Below are 19,651 nucleotides of genomic sequence, written 5' to 3'. Positions count from 1 at the left end.
ATATATATCAGAATATAATGATTATATTATATTCTGATTTTTTTGTTCAATATTTTTTGGTGGATTCAAGTGCATGCAATGAGCTAGTTTAGCAATTCTGTCCTAGCACCAGTCTCCCTCTCTCTCTCAGACCTTTCACCAAAGATCTTCCTAAAGCCAGTATGACAAGCTCTATTAGACGATACAAAGCTGGGACTGGGATGCTTATGGTGAATGAAATCAGGTGACATCCTACCTCTCCACCACTATATATACATCCACTGTTTTAATAGAAGCTAAGAAGTTTTCTGGGTGAAAAAAAAATCTTGGGGTTTGGACACATGGGTATACATGATATTTATCTAGATGGTCTCTGGTAGAAGCATGATCTCATGGAGGGCAACAGAGCCCCTGAGAGGGAATTCCCTATAAAGAAAGAAGTGAAGCCCATTCAGTAACAAGAACTATGCCTCTGAGGCAAATGGTGGTATCCGGGTACAACATGATGGCAAGCAGTGGTGGGATCCTGCCGCCCTGTGGATGTGAGTGCCCCCCCATAACTCACCTCTCCAGCACTGTGTGGCCCAAGTAACCTTGCCATGGGACCCTCACCCCCACTGATTATAACACTCCTCACTTCGCAAGACCCATGACATGGCATTTCTGCTTCACCGTGTCAAGGCTCAGTGGAGTTCCAGCATCACCAGCACCTGCCTAGCCCCTTAGGCATGGGGTGCGGGGCCAGCACGGAGCAGCTCTGCTGCGGAACTGGGGGCGGGCAGGGAGAGTAAAGTCTGGCTTGGCTTAAAAACAGAGACTCTTCGGTACCATATGTTTCTTCTCTAATCCTCTCAGGAATAAATAAGTAATTGAATGTGTAAATAATACAGCATAAGTTACTAAATTTACTTTCTTTTCCAAATGTTCTTTTAGGCCTAACTTGGGCCCCCAGCCTTCTTTAGGAAGGTGGATTTTTGTTAGGAGTTTTTATGGCTTTAAAGTGTAGGAGAGAAAACACAAGATAAGGAGTTCAAAGATAGGGTCTGAATACCAGCACTGTTATTAATTAACCACATGACCTTAGGTTAGTCACTAATCCCAGCAATTCTTAGCAGAGGTGCCTAGAACATTCTAGGGTGTCATAATCACTGGGAGGTGTGCCTCAAGCAATTAGTTAACAATAATAGCCAAGTGCTGAAGTTTGAAAGCAATTTAAAATACATAAATTAGAGTGAATTTAAAGTAATGCCAATAGTTACATCATTCTAATTTTCCTGCATTCTGATGTGTTTTCTCAAAGAGAGAAAGTACTAGGGAAATTATAGCCGGCATTATGGAAACTAAGCATGACCCATCCATTGCCTCTCAAACTGCTATGAGGGGTTGTGCAGAGGTGCTTGAAGTCATAGACACTGCCATTCAGTGCTAAAGGATGGTATCTAGAACATCCTTTTTAAATATATATTAAAACAAAAGTACTGATGCCTTCTTGAAAAGCATGTAAAATGTGCATGAATTTTCAAGATCACCCATAGCCTTGAGGCTACTTGGATATATATCCAAGGACTCAGGGATATATATCCTTTCTCCTTGGCTGCTATGGGTTCTGAGGTGGAAAAGTTTGTGAAACTGTTAAACTATGCCCCAGCCAAACCAGACAGTTACTGCTCTATCAGTATTTACAATAATGATTATGGATTTTTACAGTGCCCACGAGTTGTGATTCTACAGTTGCTTCCATTCCCTTTCTATTTCATATAATAATACATTTTAAATAACAAACTGCAAGGAAAGACAAGAGAAAAAAAAAAGTGTGTGGGCTTCTATATTGCACATGAATAAAAAGGATCTTAGGAACATTTTTGTCTATGAGACAATAGTTAACTTCCCAATAAAAGACAAGACAAAGCAATAACACGAGTGAAGTTGTAAAATGCTCTTCATGTTTATAATAAGATGTTAATTCTCTATAAATTCTATCTTTCATGATCTTAACAATCAAATAAGATTTTTTCTATTTTTCCTTCAATTTGCATGTTTACTGCTTTATTAAATTTACGTATGGAATGAAAGTTTGGAAAAATTCAAGCCTCATTTTTTTCAAAAATAAGTTCCATTACAGAAAATTTGATTGACCACATTTTTTCTCTGTGTGGACCTCAGGGGGAACAAAATTAAATTAATCATAATCCTTAGTTCAAGACATACTCTGGCAGATTTTCTTTTTCAAAGATGGCTATAATAATGACTCTCTCACATACATATAATAATGACTCCCTCTCACATACAACAATGTGACCTGAACACTTCTCTCAGAGAGAAGTGGGGATCTCTGTCCCCACTCCTTGAAACTAGGTGGGACCTGCGATTTGCTTGTGACCAATAGAATGTGTCTAGGTCAGTAAAGGTGATGCAGCTTCTGCCTTGCTCGCTAGAACATTCAGGCTGCAGCAGCCATGCTGTAAGGAAGCCCAAACTAGCCCACCGGGCAAGACCCCATGGAGAAATCCTGAGATAATATGAAGAGAAAGAAACATCAGCTGTCCCAGCCTTAATCACTATCTGATTGCAATCACATGAATCACCCCTAAAAACAGTGAAAGCTAATTGCTATTGTATCAAGCTACTAACTTTTGGGGTAATTTGTTAAATAACAATTTTAACGGAACATGCACTGTCATCATTGGTTCATGAATGGTTCTGTGGATTGCTTGACTGATTCAAAATAATATAGTAATCTTAGCCCTAATTGGTCATCTTTCTGGATTTTTTTCTGATAAGATTTTGATATTTTTAAATGATTTCATTATTCACATATTTATAAAATTGTTATGAATATAATGTGTATCCCTGCCTCACTTCCCCACTCCAAAAAAGTTTATAGTACTATTTATTTACCCTAGAAATGTGAATTTCTTCTAAATTTGGATATGACTGTGGGAGTGCATCATGCATGTAAACTCTACTCGTCCTTGCATTCCAGTAGCTAAAAGATTAGGAACTCCTGACTCAATCCCACTGAGCTTCAGTTTCCCACATGTAAGACGGCAGGACAATACTAACCCTGCCTATCTCATAGAAAATACTGAAGAAAATATTCATAAGTAATAAGGATTTATTAGCATAAAGTTGTATTATTTTTACAGTTTCATTATATATATATATATATATATATATATATATATATATATATATTCGCTGTCCTGTCCCCTTCCTCAGCTGGGAAGCACAAGTATCATCCTCTTTCCCACTATGTGAACTTGAAAAGTTGCTCTGTAAATGATCCATTGTCTAAAGACAGAGGTTTATATATTTCTTAAGGGTAGGAACCAAACCTTCTGTTTCTTTTATTTCCTTCACATTAGTAATGTAGTCACACTTTGTGCTTAATAATTTTTTCCCACCCAGATGCACCCAAATCTAGCCTGGCATTCACACACAAACTGCAAAAGAAATAAAATCATGGGTAGGGCATGCCCAGCTTGGATCCCATTCTAGGAAGGGTCATTACTGAAAGACCAAGAGGGTCTCATTAGAAGGTGGTTTTGCCCTCAAGGCAGCCCCATGGCATGGCCCCTGAGGACAGGTTTAGAAAGATCCTGAGGTGCCAATCCCTGAGATTTCTAAAACTAACATCCAGATGTCCGTCTGCTGCACAGACACTGAGAGGGTTGTTTTTGATGATGTGATGTTCCTAATTTCTATTCACAGCTCGAGTATGTCCCTGTTGCTTTCGGGAATGAAAGCTGGGGTCTTGGGTGTGGAAATCTCCAAAGAGTCGGCAACATAATTCTCGTTCCTCAAATCCCACATTCAGCTCAGCCCCTAATTGCCCACAGAACTTCTGTTTACCATGCAAGGATAAGGGACCACATGAGCCTTTTTTACCTATAGGCTGAGACCTCCTTGCAGAAGGCTGGCAATCTCGCCTTGGGGGATATTTCGCAGCTCATTATTTTTTCTCTTTAGATACGGTAGCCTCACTTCTGCTCATTAGGCTCCTTTCACTACATCATTGCCTGTCTTTAATGTGGCTGGTCTATTAAATAGCCCTCACCTGGCAAAGCCCCCCCCCCCGCCAGTGTCCCGAATGCAGCTCTGCACTCCCGCTTTCATGACTCAGTTAGGACGTTGCTTTAATAAGAGTGGCACCGACACCAGCATCCTGCATCTCCTTGTGCCACTGAGCCCCTCTGCAGCTGAGGGGGGGATATCACAGAACTCGGAGGACGTGCCACTTAGCGCTCAGAGGTTCCTGAAGGCTTTCACAGAAACGGAATGAGGTACACCAGAGGAAAGGCTCTGAGCAGAAATATTGGCATCCCATTTATTCAGCGCTACCAAATATCAAAAGGCAATTGATTAAATATTGATCTGACAACTGCTTGAAAAGAAGCAGGTGCTTCTCAGAATCTGGCAAGAAAACAGGGTCAGGAACACTAAATGTGGGTACTGCAAAAGCATGTCTGCAAAATCTCCGTGTCTTCTTGCCATGATTAAAAGGCTTGTTAGTCATGGGTGAAATCCTATAGAGGGTATGTGCTCGAGTGTCAGCTCATATTAAGCTGCATGAAATTCATGTTTCTTCTTTAGTCAGAATCCCTCACACTGACCCAACCAATGCAGTTCCTTTTGTGATCAGATCAGCTTCTTTGGACTTTTTCTGGAAGGTCAGCCCTTGAACCAGAACAGATCTTAAAAGGCTCGTGTTCTAGTCTTTGTTTTTTGCAAGTACAGAAGCCCACTTGAGCTAGGTCAAGTAAGAATTGGTAGATTAAAACACAAACGTGTATGTATGTATATGCATGTGCATGTGCATGCATATAACAGATACATACATGTATATACCATTGGCCTCAAGCTAAGGAGTCTTCAGAAAACAACCCTCCTTCCCTCCCTCCTTCCTCCCTTTCAAGGTTATCGTGGGCTCTCATTTTTTTAAATTAATTAATTAATTAATTTTTATTTTTGGCTACGTTGGGTCTTCGTTGCTGCGCATCGGCTTTCTCTAGTTGCGGCAAGCAGGGGCTACTCTTTGTTGTGGTGCGCGGGCTTCTCACTGCAGTGGCTTCTCTTGTTGCAGAGCACGGGCTCTAGGCGCGCGGGCTTCAGTAGTTGTGGCGCGCGGGCTCTAGAGCGCAGGCTCAGTAGTTGTGCACAGGCTTAGTTGCTCCGCAGCATGTGGGATCTTCCCGGACCAGGGCTCGAACCCATGTCCCCTGCATTGGCAGGTGGATTCTTAACCACTGAGCCACCAGGGAAGTCCCAAGTGGGCTCTCATTTTTGCCTCTCTCTGCCCATACATGGGTTTTTCTTCTATTTCCCCACAGGCCAGAATCCTCTTAGCTCACCTGTAACTGGCTTGGCTTTGGCTTTGGTTTGTCCTGGCACTGATTCCTGCCACCCAGTCAATGGCATGTTACCACTGCTGTAGGCTAGATGCCACTCGTGAAATGGTTGTCATTGCCCTCGTATATGCAGCGATGGTCATGGCTATTCATACTGTCATCACTTCAATTGAGATCTGTGCATCACTGATGCTACACATGCTAAATTGAATTGTTGTTTAAAATGTCTTCAGAAAGATTATACTATGATTTAGCATTGAAATGAAAAGGTATCATGTACACAGAAAGGCGTGTAAACAGAGCAATGGGGCATAAATTTGACATCAGTGAAGCAAACATTCATCATTGGAGGAATGGCAGCGATTTCATATTTTCTTGCAAAGTAACAACCAAGTGTTTACAAGACCTAAGAAAGGAAGACATCTACAAGTAGATGAAGGTGAATTAACATTTTGCTTCTGAGATACAAGCAAAAGGATTGCCTATCTCATGTTGAACAATGCAACTGAAAGCAGGAGAAATTGCCAAACCCTTCAGAACGGACAAAAGAAATTTTAAAGCTGTGAGAGGCGGGTGTGACCAACTCATGTGTCAAGCAGGACCATTGTTAAGACTGAATATCCATGTCAAAACTTCTCAACTTCTAACAACATTTGTTTCAATTGAGGGGAAAATAATACTATTAATTTGATCGAACGGCAAAGCACTAGAATCAAAACTTGCCAAACGGGTTTCTGCATTTTGGAAGAAAATCCTGGATATAACAGTAGAGTACTCTTTTAAGAAATTCTACATAATGGATGTTTTAGGGGGCATAGAGAAAGATCTTCTGTGGAAAACCACTGACATCAGCAATTCTGAGTTGAAAAGCATTTCAGAAGAGTTAGACTCAAGTTTTAGGAATTTATTTTATTTATATTTTCCTTTTCATGTATACTTAGTATATCTAAAAGGCTCTTTCAATGTGCAAAAAAATAAAAGTCCTTGTGATTTTTTAAAAAGCATTATAAGAGCTTTGGGGACTTCCCTGGCAGTCCAGTGGCTAAAACTCCGTGCTCCCAATGCAGGGGGCCCGGGTTTGATCCCTGGTCAGGGAACTGGATCCCACATGCCGCAAATGAGATCCAGTGCAGCCAAATAAATAAATAAATATATTTTTTAAAAAAAGCATTATAAGAGCTTAATTGGCAGCATTTTTTTCTTTCTTAGTGGCACATACAATAAAATCATGATCTGTCATACAACTGATGCCAACTTAGATGCAAGGAAACACAGTTGGCCCAAAGAAAAGTGAGCCGAAGCTGTGGGTACAAAGGTGGCCTCACTTGCTTAAGAGAAGATCTCAGGCCCTGGAATTCCACTTTTTCTCCCACCCCACTGGCTGGAGTGACAACAAGGCTACACTGTCCAATATGGTAGCCACTAGCTAGCCACATGGGGATATTTAAATGTACATTTTAATTAGTTAAATGTTAAAATTCAGTTCCTTGGTTGTACTAGTCGCAATTCAAGTGTTCAGTAGTCACTTGTGGTTAGTGGTTACTATGCTGGACCACACAGATTCAGATAGAACATTTTCATCATTATAGAATATTGTATTGGACAGCACTGGACTGCAGTGACTTTGGAAGCCATGCATTGAAGATGGCAGAGCCACTCTTGGTCTGGGTTCTTGCACAACTGCTTGAAGGTGAGCTGCCCATTGACCTGGAGCACTTACCCCTGACTGCTGAAAGAGAAATAAATGTCTGTGTTCTTCATGCTACATTATTGGTGGATATTTTTAGTACAGCAGCTCACCTTGTGTACTAATTAATACCATTGGTTGACTTTTTACTGTCTCTCTTCCTCAATAGACTCCATTGGGCCAGGTTTGTTTTTTTTTTCAGAATTTAGCACAGTGCCTGATACAAAAGTAAGCCCTTAAAAATATACTGAATGATTTAATTAATAAATATGAGCACACAGGAGAGACAACTATAATTCAGAAGATGAGTAACGATTTCCTGAAGGAAGTAGTATCTATGGTGAGACTTGAAGGATGAATCAGAGTCAACAGAGGTATAAGGCAGGAGGAAGAGGGTTCCAAATAGAGAGAAGACCCAAGGGGATAGAACATGGACCTTTGGAGACAGTGAACATGCAATAGGTTTGGATCTGGAGGGAATTAGGAGGAGAGAGTTAGGTTAGAGTAGCAGGGAAGAGATCATGATGAGCTATGTAAGCCATACTAAGATTTTGTACTTCATCCTGAGGGCAGTAGAAGGGCCACTAAACAATGCTGGTGCTTTTACTAATCTATCTTAATTTTTTTTCTAATAAAATGAACGTTTGTTCTATTCTTAGATGCATTTGAGGGAGGAAATTCCCTGACACTTTGGGTAAACCATTTCTGCACTTAGCCAAGATCCTCATGGAAAGTTCCTCTGTCTCTAAGCTAAAGCTCTTTCTTTAACTAAAGTATATTTCTTTTTTGTTGTTTACTTGACCTAAAACACACTGGTTACCATTCTCCATGCTTTTTCCATGCAGTAGAAAAGTCTTAGGGAATAGGTCAGATTCCTGTGTTATAAGTTAACTGGGTTGATATCAGGCATTTTGCTACATGTGGTAGTTTCAATGACAAGGGGTCTAATACAACCAGTAAATAGGGACTGGGTAATAATGGAATCCCACTGCATTCCAAGAGATAGGAAGACTGCCCCAAGTCTTCTCTTCCTTGGATCAATGATAGGTCCTATCACCTTCTTTTATCAGTGATGGTGGAAATCTTCAGCCTTTCTTTGTGAGAAGGATGATACATGGAAAACAGACAAATTTTCTGCATTTGCCCCTATTACTGAGGTGATTCTAACAGCTTGTATACATTCAAAGAGCCAATGTTATCAACAGCCTTCTCCACCTGCCTTTCACAGCTCTCTTGTGAATTCAAGATTTTCACGTCTGCCTACTACTGCACAATTTCATCTGTAAGACCCACAAAGCTTCTAGAATTTAACATGTCCCAACCCCTATTTATTATCCCTCCCTTATCCTCCCCACAAATCTGCTCCTCCTTCTTATTTCCGGTGATAACATCTTATCCACCCAATTACAAAGTTCACAAACTTGTGAGTTGTCCTTGACTCCTGCCTTTCCTCACACTCCTCAGCCTCTCCATCACCAAGCTCAGTCATGTCTGCCTCCTAAGCATCTCTCCCACACGTCTTGCCCTCTCCAACTCCTCTAATGACTGCCAGAATCCATATCCTCACCATTTGCTGTATCTGGCCCCAAGTTCCTGCAATCTGGAGTGACAGTCCTAAAAAACAAATCGAATCACGCTAAGTCCTCTGCTTACAATGTCTAAATTACTCCCTATCACTTTCAGGGAAGAATTCACACTCCAGAACAGAGTGTACCAGGCCCTTCATGATGTGATCCCTGTCCACCTCTCTAATCTCATCTCTCACCCCTCCCCTTAGATTTCCTTGTGCCTCCTCTTCAGTTACTAACAGACACAGCAGTTCCTGTTCCTCTTTGTACAGTTTTTCTCTTTGACAAGCATGTACTTCCACCTCTTTATTCACCTGGAAAAATTCTACCTGGCCTGTAAGGTTCATCTTGGAGAGCTTTTACCTAAGGTTGCCCTCTCTGATTTCTAGGTACCCACCCTCGATACTCAGAAAACACCATGGTTATGTCATAACACTTAAGATACCATGTGAAATTGCTTCTTAAGTTGCCTCTCTCCCTGACTAGATGTGGGATTCATCAGAGGTAGGGATCTATCTCATTCATCTACATAAGTACGGCACCTATCGCTGTACATGACACATAATAAACCACCCAACAAGTGTTTGCTGAATGAATATTTTTTCAAGTTTCATACAGTCAAAATGATAAGATCAAAAGCCACAATGGATGTGTTCTTATCTTGGGGATGAAAGGATAGTTAGGGGTTCCAGAGCCAGCACCAAACCCCAGGACTAAACCAAGGAGGTAGAGCAACCCAGAACTACTTCTGGATGGTTATGTGAAGATCTGGTTCTGGCAGGTGAACATATAAAGCTGAAGTAAGGGAGATTTGATGGCTTAACAACTACAATAGTCTGTAGGTGGAATGTAAGTGTACTATTTATGTATCTCTCTGTATTTATTTGTTCATTTATTTATACTCTTTATCAAGCCAGGAAAGATTAGAGGTAGCTTGTATAACTTTGATATAATAAGTTTGATATAATAAGTTAATCTAAGCAGATGTAGAAATCAGGTCAAGGGAAAATAAAGGTAAGGAAATAAAATAAAGTCAAGATGATACCTATTTCTTTCCCCAAAAAATCAGTAGGGATGATAGATCACGTATTATAAGGTAAAATTAAAGAAACCCAACTATGTTCTAAAATATCAATAATAAAAACATCTCTGGGAAACAGAAATAAAACAGAAACTCAAAGCGGTAACTGAACAAAAGCTATGGGCCTGGTTGGCAATAGACCAGAATCAGGTTCAAGTTGAGGGGAGAGGGGTGGGGCTCAGTGACTATGGGTTAAACTGGGAGTAAGAGTGCCTAATAGCTCAGATCTGGTTGAAGCTACTCATGGCTCTGTGACTGAACTGATGATATCTCAATGTCATCATAAATGGGAGCTTTGAGCAACCGATATAAGTCATGGGAGTCTAGTGGGTCAGGTAGAGGCAACTCCAAAACTTCTAGACAAGGAGAAGTGACTGCATAAACAGAATAAGAAAAAAATAACATCAAATCCCATTCAAGATAAGCCTGAAAACAAAAACTCCAAATACATGAAGAAAAAGAACATTAGGAAAGACAGTTGACAAAATCAATAATAGGAAATGAATTTACTCCAGATAAAATGAAACTAACATAGTAATATAAAAATGACTTTAATATTAGAATGTTGGTATATCTCCAATCCCCAAAGAGATAAAGGAAAGAATAATATAAGAGAGAGAACAAGATATTATGAAATGTAACTAGGTGAAGTAGCTAAAATGAAAACTGAATCAGTGGACATGAAAAAGAACCATTTAGCAATCTTGGAAATAAAAAATATATAATTAGGAAAATCAATCAATAAATGAGGTTGGTTCTAAGTTGGACTTAATCAAAGAGAAAATTAGTGAATTGGAAGATAGTCTTGCATAATTTATAAAACACAGTACAAAGAGATAAAAGGATATAATGAAAGAGCAGTTGAGAGAGATACTGAAAGGAAGCTCCAATATACATCTAATTGGAGTTCAAAACAAGGGAACAGAATTTTCCAGAATTATGGTAATTAGAGAAAGATAGAAAGCATTCATATTAAAAGTTAAACCAAATTCTAAACAGCATGAATAAAAACAAATGTAAATTTAAACATATTATATTGAAATTTCAGAACATCAAGGACAAAAAGAAAATTTTTAAAGCAACTTGAATGAAAGTTCCCATCCTTGAATTAGGACAATTTTTCTTTTAATCATCCTATAGGTTTATATTTACTATCCCCAAAGGTAACCACTTACTCCATTGCTTTGTAAAGCAATCCTTAAAAGGCTTGTTTACATCAACAAGTAACTCTTGCAATTGTGAGGCCATGCTCTCATGCATAATGACTAAATTTGCATTAAATTTCTTTGCCTCATTTTCAGCCTATTCTGTCAGATGGCCATCCAAATTTAGCATTGATTAAAATAATTCTTAGCTAATGTGTCTTGACCAAACAAGTATTTTGTTGATGAAAATAAATATAATAGAGAGTAAACCACAATACACAGTGTAATGGCAATGGGAGATTAGCTTACACCTGGCATAGCCTTACACTCAGCTATTTTTGATATTCTAAGCCCACAGGAACATATAAAGAATATTATAAAATGAATACTGTATATCTATCACCAGAAAAGACTCCTTTTCTGAGCAGTAATTTTGAGTTTTTAAATAACTGGCTTCTGGTTCTGGAACAAGATAGCATAGACTCAATTTTCTCTTCTCTTCCCCTCTAACTACAGCTAAACACCCCAGAAATAATTCAACAAACAATTATAAATGGACTATAAATGCTGGATAGAAGAAGACAGACTGGTTAGGGACCTCAGGACTTAAAGAACAATACTGTGGTAAGTTCCCCGGGTTTTTACTTTTCTCCTTCATTTTTAACCATGAAAAGGTAAGCCCAGCAGGAATTTAGCAGGGACACCCACACCCAGTGGCAGTGGCAGGCCAGTCTACTCACAGCAATGGTACCAGCGGAGCTCAGGAGGCTGACCCATCCCCTGCCCACATCCAACAATAGCAGTTGGCTCAATCTGTCCATGGCGGGGGCAAGAGTGGGTCCTGAGTAGACCAATCCACCCCACACCACACATCACCCAGCATCAGATAGACATTTACACAGGCATCGGCAGGGCTAGCAAGCCCCATCTTTTCCAGCCATCCACTTCTGCCACCTGAGCAGAAGGTGACCCAGGGACAATGTCACCCAGCCCTCTACCTAATGGCAAAGAGTCACCCAGGCCCCATAGTTCCTCATTCTCTTTTCAGTGACAGAAGGCAGCTCAAGTAGGCTCTTTACTCCTTCAGAGGTACCTGCAGAAATAGAATGGGGAGCCAAATGGCACCAAATGACCAATGAACAGGGCAAGGGAAATGCTCTTCTTCTCATAGGTCTGGTATGCTTCATATCCCACCTAAGAATACTGAGAGGCCTTGGAAAACACTGTTCATCCCTGCAAATGCCACCAGCAGAGATGTAACAGAAGCTCAAGCAGAGCCAGATGAATGAAACACACCAGAATATCATTTCAAGGGCTCAGAAAACTAAATTGTCACTGGAACTACAAGCCACAAAAGTAGGACAATACCTATAAGCTAAACCTAAACAGGAAAAATGCCTGCTAAAATAAGATTTGAACACATAGTCTCCTAAATAATATCCTATGAAACATTCATCAAGACAGACCTTATCCTGGGTCATAAAACAAAACCTCAATATATTTCAAAGAATTGAAATCATATAGAATATATTCTCCAACCATAATGGAATCAAAGTAGAAATCAATAACAGAAAAACAAAAATAAAACTATTAGAAATTAAACAACACACTACTGAGCAATCCATGGACCCAAGAGGAAGTCTCCAAAAAATTTAAAAATACATAGAACTAAACCAAATTAAAATAGAACATATCACCATTTGTGGGCCTCAGCCAAAGCACTGCTGAGAGGGAAACTTATAGCACTAAATTCTTATATTAGAAAAAAGGAAAGAACTCAAATCAATAATCTAAGTTCCTACTTCAAAAAGCTAGAAAAAGAAGAGCAAAATAAAGCCAAAGTAGGCGGATGGAAGGAAATAATAAAAACAAGAACAGAAATAAATGAAACTGAATACAGGAATACAGAGAAAATCAATGAAACAAAAAGCTGGTTCTTTGAAAAAACAATCAATAAACCTCTAGCAAAGCTGACATATAAAATGAGAAGAGACACAAATCACCAATATCGAGAATGAAATAGGGGATATCATTATAGATCCTGCAGCTATTAAAGGATAATAAAGGAATACAGCAAACAACTTTGCTCTCATACATTTGACAACTTAGAAGAAATTGACCAATTCCTCAAAAACTGTGAACTAACAAACCTCAATCAAGATGAAATAGATAACCTGAACACTACTATAACCATTAAATAAATAGAATTTGCAATTGAAAACTCCCCAGAAAGAAGTCCCTTGCCCCAGGTGGATTCACTTAAGAATTTTACCAAACATTTAAAGAAGAATTAACACCAATTTTACCCAATCTCTTCCAGAAAATAGAAGAGGAAGCAACACTTCTCAACTCACGTTATGTGGCCTGTATTATATAGATACCAAAACCAGAAAAAGACAGTACAAAAAAAGAAAACTACAGACCAATATCCTCATGAACTCAGAACTTTTAAAAATCCTCAACAAAATATTATCAAATACAATCCAACAATGTATACAAATAATTATATACCACGATCAAGTGTGATTATTCCAAGAACGCAAAGGTGGTTCAACATTCAAAAATCAATCAGGGGACTTCCCTGGTGGCGCAGTGGTTAAGAATCCGCCTGCCAATGCAGGGGACACGGGTTCGATCCCTGGTCGGGGAAGATCCCACATGCCGCGGAGCAACTAAGCCCGTGTGCCACAACAACTGAGCCTGCGCTCTAGAGCCCGCGAGCCACAACTACTGAGTCCGTGTGCTGCAACAAGAGAAGCCACCGCAATGAGAAGCCCACACACCAAAACGAAGAGTAGACCCCGCTCTCTGCAACTAGAGAGAAAGCCCACGCACAGCAATGAGGACCCAACACAGCCGAAAAATGAATGAATAAATAAATAATAAAATTACTTGAAAAATCCATCAGTGTAATCCATCATACCAATAAGTCAAACAAGAAAAATTATATGATCATATCAATGGACATAGAAACAACAGTTGAAAATCCAGCACCTTTCATGATAAAAACTCTCAGCAAATTAGAAACAGAAGGGAACTACCTCAGTTTGATAAAGAGTATTTACAAGAAACGTAAAACCAGCATCATACTTAATGGTGAACAACTGTATGCTCTCCTCTTAGGGACCGAAGTATGGATGTTCTACTCATATTCACCAGAGTACAGGAAGTTCTAGCCAGTGCAATTGACAAGAAAAAAAAAAAGACATGAAGATAAGAAAGGAAGAAATAAAATTGTCCCCATTTTCATATTGTCTGTATAGAATATCCCAAGATATCTATTTTTAAAAATTCCTGGAACCAATAAGTGAGTTCAGCAAGGTTGCAGGATATAAGATCAACACACAAAAATCAATCGCATTTTATATACTAATAATGAACATGTGGAAACTGAAATTAAAAACACAATGCCATTTATATTTACTCCAAAGAAAGTGAAATACCTAGGTATATACTTAATAAAACGTGCACAAGATTTGTATGCTAAAAATTATAAAAGACTGATAAAAGAAATCAAGGAAGACCTAATAAATGGAAAGACATTCCAATAAATGGATTAGGAGACTCAACATAGTAAAAATGTCAATTCTCTCCAAATTGATATATAAATGTAATGCAATTCCTATCAAAATTTGAGCAAGATTTTTTGTAGACATAGACAAACTTATTCTAAAATTTATATGGAAGAGCACAAGCCCTAGAATAGCCAAAACAATCTTGAAAAAGAAGGATGAAGGGAGGAATTATTCTACCCAATATCAAGGCTTATTATTTAGCTACAGTAATCAAGGCAGTGGTATTGGTGGGTAAACAGACATATGGGTTAGTGGAACAGAATAGAGAGCCCAGAAGTAGGCTCACACAAATATGTCCAACTAATTTTTGACAAAGATGCAAAAGTAATTCAATGGAGAAAAATAGCCTTTTTAACAAATAGTGCCAGAACAGTTAGATATCCATAGGGGAAAAAAGAAATCCACATACACACAAAAAAGCAACCTTTGACCCAGACCTCATACCTTATAAAAAATTAACTCAAAATGGATCACAGGCTTAAAGGTAAAATATAAAAGTATGAAACATTTCTAAAAAGAAAACAACAGTTTTTAGACTTGACACCAAAAGTGCAATCAGTAAAAGGAAAAATTAATAAATTCTACCTCATCAAAATTAAAAATGTTTGCTCTGCAAAACACCCTGTTAAGAGGATGAAAAGACAAGCTACATACTAGGGAGAAATATTTGCCAGGAGAAATATTTGCCAATCACATATTAGCTACAAAGGACTAGAATGTAGAATATATAAAGAACTCTCAAAACTCAGCAGTAAATAAGCAAACAGCCTAATTAGAAAATGGACAAAAGACATTAAGAGATATTTCACCAAAGAGGATAGACAGATAGAAAATAAGCACATGAATAGATGTTCAGCTTCATTAGCCATTAGGAAAATGTACACAAAAAACCCACAACGTATCACTATATATCTATCAGAATGGCTAAAATAAAGAATAGTGACAATAGCAAATACTGGCCAGGATGTGGTGAAAATGGATCACTCATATATTGCTGGTGAGAATGGAAAATGGTAAAGCCACTCTGGAAAACAATTTGACCATTTCTTATAAAACTAAACATGCAACTACCATACAATTCAACAACTACACTGAGGTGGAGTGCAAAGTTTCCAAAGAAATGGAAATTTATGTTCACACAAAAACCTGTATATGGGGCTTCCCTGGTGGCGCAGTGGTTGAGAATCTGCCTGCCAATGCAGGGGACACGGGTTCGAGCCCTGGTCTGGGAAGATCCCACATGCCGCGAAGCAACTAGGCCCGTGAGCCACAATTATTGAGCCTGCGCATCTGGAGCCTGTGCTCCGCAACAAGAGAGGCCGCGATAATGAGAGGCCCGCGCACCGCGATGAAGAGTGGCCCCCACTTGCCGCAACTAGAGAAAGCCCTCACACAGAAACGAAGACCCAACACAGCCATAAATAAATAAATAAATAAATAAAAATTTTTTTAAAACCTGTATATGCATATTCATACTAGTTTTATACATGATAGCCAAAATCTGTAAACAACCCAGACATTCCTCAAGGTGAATGGTTAAACAAACTGTCATACACCCACACTGTGGAATACTGTTCAACAATAAAGAGGAATGAACTATTGATACCTATAAAAACTTGAATCAAATTTGATAGAACTATGCTGAGTCTTTCACTCAGTCAATCCGAAAAGGTTACATGCTATATGATTCCATTTATGCAACAAATGACAAAATTTTAGAAATGGAGGACAGATTAGAGGCTGTCAAGGGTTAAAGATGGGGCAAGGTAGAGCAGGAGGGAAGTGGAGATAGCAACAGAGGGATCCTTGCGGTAATGGGACTGTTCTGTATCTTGACTGTGTGGTGAATACACGAATCTACACATGTGATAAAATTGCACAGATCTAAGTACATGCAAACACAAATGAGTGGAAGCAAAATATAAAGACTGGTGGATTATATCATGTCAATATCCTGGTTGTGATAATGTACGACAGTTTTGCGAGATGTTACCATTGGGGGAAACTGGATAAAGGGTACAGGGGATATTTCTATATTATTTCTTTTAATTGCATGTGAACCTACAATTATCTCAAAATAAAAACAACACTACAAATCAGAGCTTCCTCCCCACTTCCCTTCCCCTGCCCCCTACCCCCAGCTAGTTGCTAAACATTTACCAGCACACAGATCCACTTCTCTTTGGAGAATGAACTTTGTGTTAGTAAAACTTGGTGTGGTTTTTTTCTCTGAGTGCCTCACAGAAGACAGAGTAGATGGCTGGAGGCAATGGAGGAGCCTGTGGCCTTGGGAGAGTAGTTTTACTTCCCTGGGCCTTAGTTTTCCTCACCTGTAAACTGGAGACTTAGTACTAGAGGGAAGGAAAATGAATACTTATAGAGAACCTACTTTTATCTACGTCTCCTTCCCTCATCCTCTAGCAAGCCCAATGAGCCATACAGAATGAGTCTCCAAGTTTCCAATAAAGAAACAGAGGCTGAGAGACACGTCTACCAGAGAACAGAGCTGGGGTTAGAGTCTACATCCAGGCACTTTTCATTACTGCCTGCTGCCCTGGAAGCCTATCCAATTCTCTGACACTATACCCTACAAGGCGGCCTTTCCCAGTGGAAAGTGAGCTGGACTGGGAATGCCCGACCCTCTAAGTGCAAGTAGGGAATGGCTGCAAAGGACTCAGCTTGATCCCCCCAAGCACATACGGTGGCACCAGAAGCCATAGATTTCCCAGGCCAGCCTCCCTCCATGTACGCTGTGGAGCTCCCAGGAACAGCTGTTAATTTCCCCCTGGTTGGTTGTTCCCTATTGTTGCCTACAGAACAAACCCAAAACAGCTCCAAAGGCTGAGCATTCTCCCCTTAGGGGGCAGGCAGGGGATCATGGTCATCCATGGACCGTGGATGACAATGTCCAGGGGTATAACATTGGTACTAGCTCATGCGGAAGGAAAGAAGTGTCTCCTTAGGTTGGAAAGCACATTGCCCAACAAAGACTACCTTCCAACCAATCTCTTTGGTGTTTTCCTCACAAAGTCTACAGGTTGGCTACCCAAGATCATCAAAGGTAAGGCAGGGGCTTCCCTGGTGGCGCAGTGGTTGAGAGTCTGCCTGCTAATGCAGGGGACATGGGTTCGAGCCCTGGTCTGGGAAGATCCCACATGCCGCGGAGCAACTGGGCCCATGGGCCACAATTACTGAGCCTGCGCGTCTGGAGCCTGTGCTCCACAACAAGAGAGGCCGCGATAGTGAGAGGCCCGCGCACCGCGATGAAGAGTGGCCCCCGCTTGCTGCAACTAGAGAAAGCCCTAGCACAGAAACGAAGACCCAACATAGCAATCAATCAATCAATAAAATAAATAAATCTTAAAAAAAAAAAAGATAAGGCAGTTCGGTGGTTAGAGCCCTGGGCTGCGGGTCAGGAGACACAGACTTTACCCAGCCCTGTGACTTCCTCTAAGACCTTGGACGAGCCATGCTCCCCTTCTGGGATTCAATGCCCTTATCTATAAAATGAGGGGTTCTGATTAGTTGTGCCCTAGTCCTCTCCAAGCCCTGCCAGCCAGCCCTCATGTTCAAGGTTAGCTCTAAGACCTGTAAGCAGGGCCTGCCTGAATCCACCACAGCTCACAAATATTATTGGAACAGAAGTCCTAGTCGAATTTCATTTTTCTTCCGAGGCTATTTATTGCCTAACAAAATGTATTTAGTGGTAAATTCGTGACCGTGATGTTAACTGTAGGCTACAAGCCCACAGACAAAAAAAAATAGGGGAGGGGTGGACAGCACGAGCACAGAGCCCAAAGAGGGAGGGCCATCCAGAGGGTCGGGAAACCTCGAATTCACAGGAGTGTCTTAAAAACACAGGCACCATTTCCTTACTTATTCACATCCTCTGCCCTGTCTGGGTTCCGCGTGGTCTCCACTTCTTGTTAGCGTTTCAGCTGCATACCAGGCCCCAGCTGGCAGTGGCTAATTGCAATCAGCAGGTGAGAAATGTAGGTTCTCCGAAAAGGAATTATCTCCAGCGCTGGGAACCATTCTGGGAAATGTAACAGACCTGGGAAGAGAGGGGGAGATGTTTAAAACCTGAACTTCTGTGAAAAGCATTAATTGAAAAAGACAGCCCCGCGCACCAGGAACCCATGACTCGCTCGCCTGAAAATATAATGAAGCAACTTAGTGTGGAAGGAAAGACGGGGGAGCATTTCCATTTCTGCAAAAGCAGCTCCTGCCTCGTGCACATAAGCCCTGCCTGCCCTCTTTTTCCAGGACACCCAGAGAGCACAAAGGCTGCCTCTTGTAGTCTCGTCTTTTACCTTACATTCTTCTGCATGAGCAAAGTCACTGCACGAAGCTGAGGACTTTTCATTTGTTTTTATTTAGGTTTTCGAGAAAGATGTAAAGCCCTCTACTCCGGAGCAGAATGACTTGAGGAAGCAAGTTCAAAATCGGTTCACAATCTCTTGAGGTCGCGGAACACCCAGCTGCTTACTCAGCCTGGTGCCAAGTGAGGGAGACGGGACATGGGTGCAGCCACATACCCTGAAAGGCTGGTTAGCTACTTGGGGAAGCAAGCCCGGTGTCAAGGAGCAAGGTCTGGAGGTGCCTGTGTCCTCAGCCCTGGGCTGCTCTCAGTGGGTCCTATCAGGGGCCCCTGGGGAGAGTAGAAAGGCCCCGGGTGGCCCCTATCAACACCTGCCTGCTCACCCACAGAATCAGTTTCTCTCTGTGCCTTATCAGGAAAGGGAGTGAAAAGCGTACCGGAGGGGTGATTTGAATTTCATTTTCTCACTCTGTCCTCCTGTGGGGAACGCCGCGTGATGCTGCATGCTGATGCAAAGAAAATTGTCTCTGCTCGCTGGGCTTTCCGGCTGGGCGTGGGCAGCTCACATTGCACTGGGCAGTGGGGCAGCCTGCAAACCGCCTGGGGGATCATACAACAGAGGCGGGCTGGGGGGCTGGCCCAGCAGCGTTTCCAAAGAAGCCGGGTGTGATTTGGCAGGCCCCAGAACCCCTGTGTCCTCATCTACAAAGTAAGTGAACTGCACGCTGCGCCCCTTCACCTGACTTCAGTGCTCAGCTTCCATAAAAGGCAAGTGATAAGGCGTGGCTTAAAACACAAAAGATTCCTTTCCCCAAAGGAATGTCCACTGGGGTTTTGGGAAGGGTGGGCGGCTCGGGTAACCCTTCCTTTTGGTTGTTTGTAGGCCAAAGGAGAGGGAGAGGCTAGGCTCTGGAGCTGATCTCAGATGAAACCCCAGTCCCTGGTGG

General features: G+C 41.0%; 1 long non-coding RNA gene across 2 annotated transcripts in view; it reads right to left on the bottom strand.

Annotated features, from left to right (window-relative positions):
* LOC309652626 overlaps nt 1–19,389 on the bottom strand; it is a 130,397-nt gene extending 111,008 nt beyond the window's left edge. For both annotated transcript variants that reach the window (XR_014258823.1, XR_014258824.1), the window contains exon 1: nt 18,260–19,389. This is a non-coding gene — a long non-coding RNA (uncharacterized lncRNA). The remainder of the gene's footprint in view (nt 1–18,259) is intronic.
* Between the last annotated feature and the right edge of the window lie 262 nt (nt 19,390–19,651).

Source organism: Balaenoptera physalus (genome assembly GCF_965194825.1).
Source record: "Balaenoptera physalus genome assembly, chromosome: X".
Lineage (NCBI taxonomy): Eukaryota > Metazoa > Chordata > Mammalia > Artiodactyla > Balaenopteridae > Balaenoptera > Balaenoptera physalus.
Note: the sequence above shows the minus strand (reverse complement) of the source record. Positions and strands in the feature narration are given on the sequence as shown.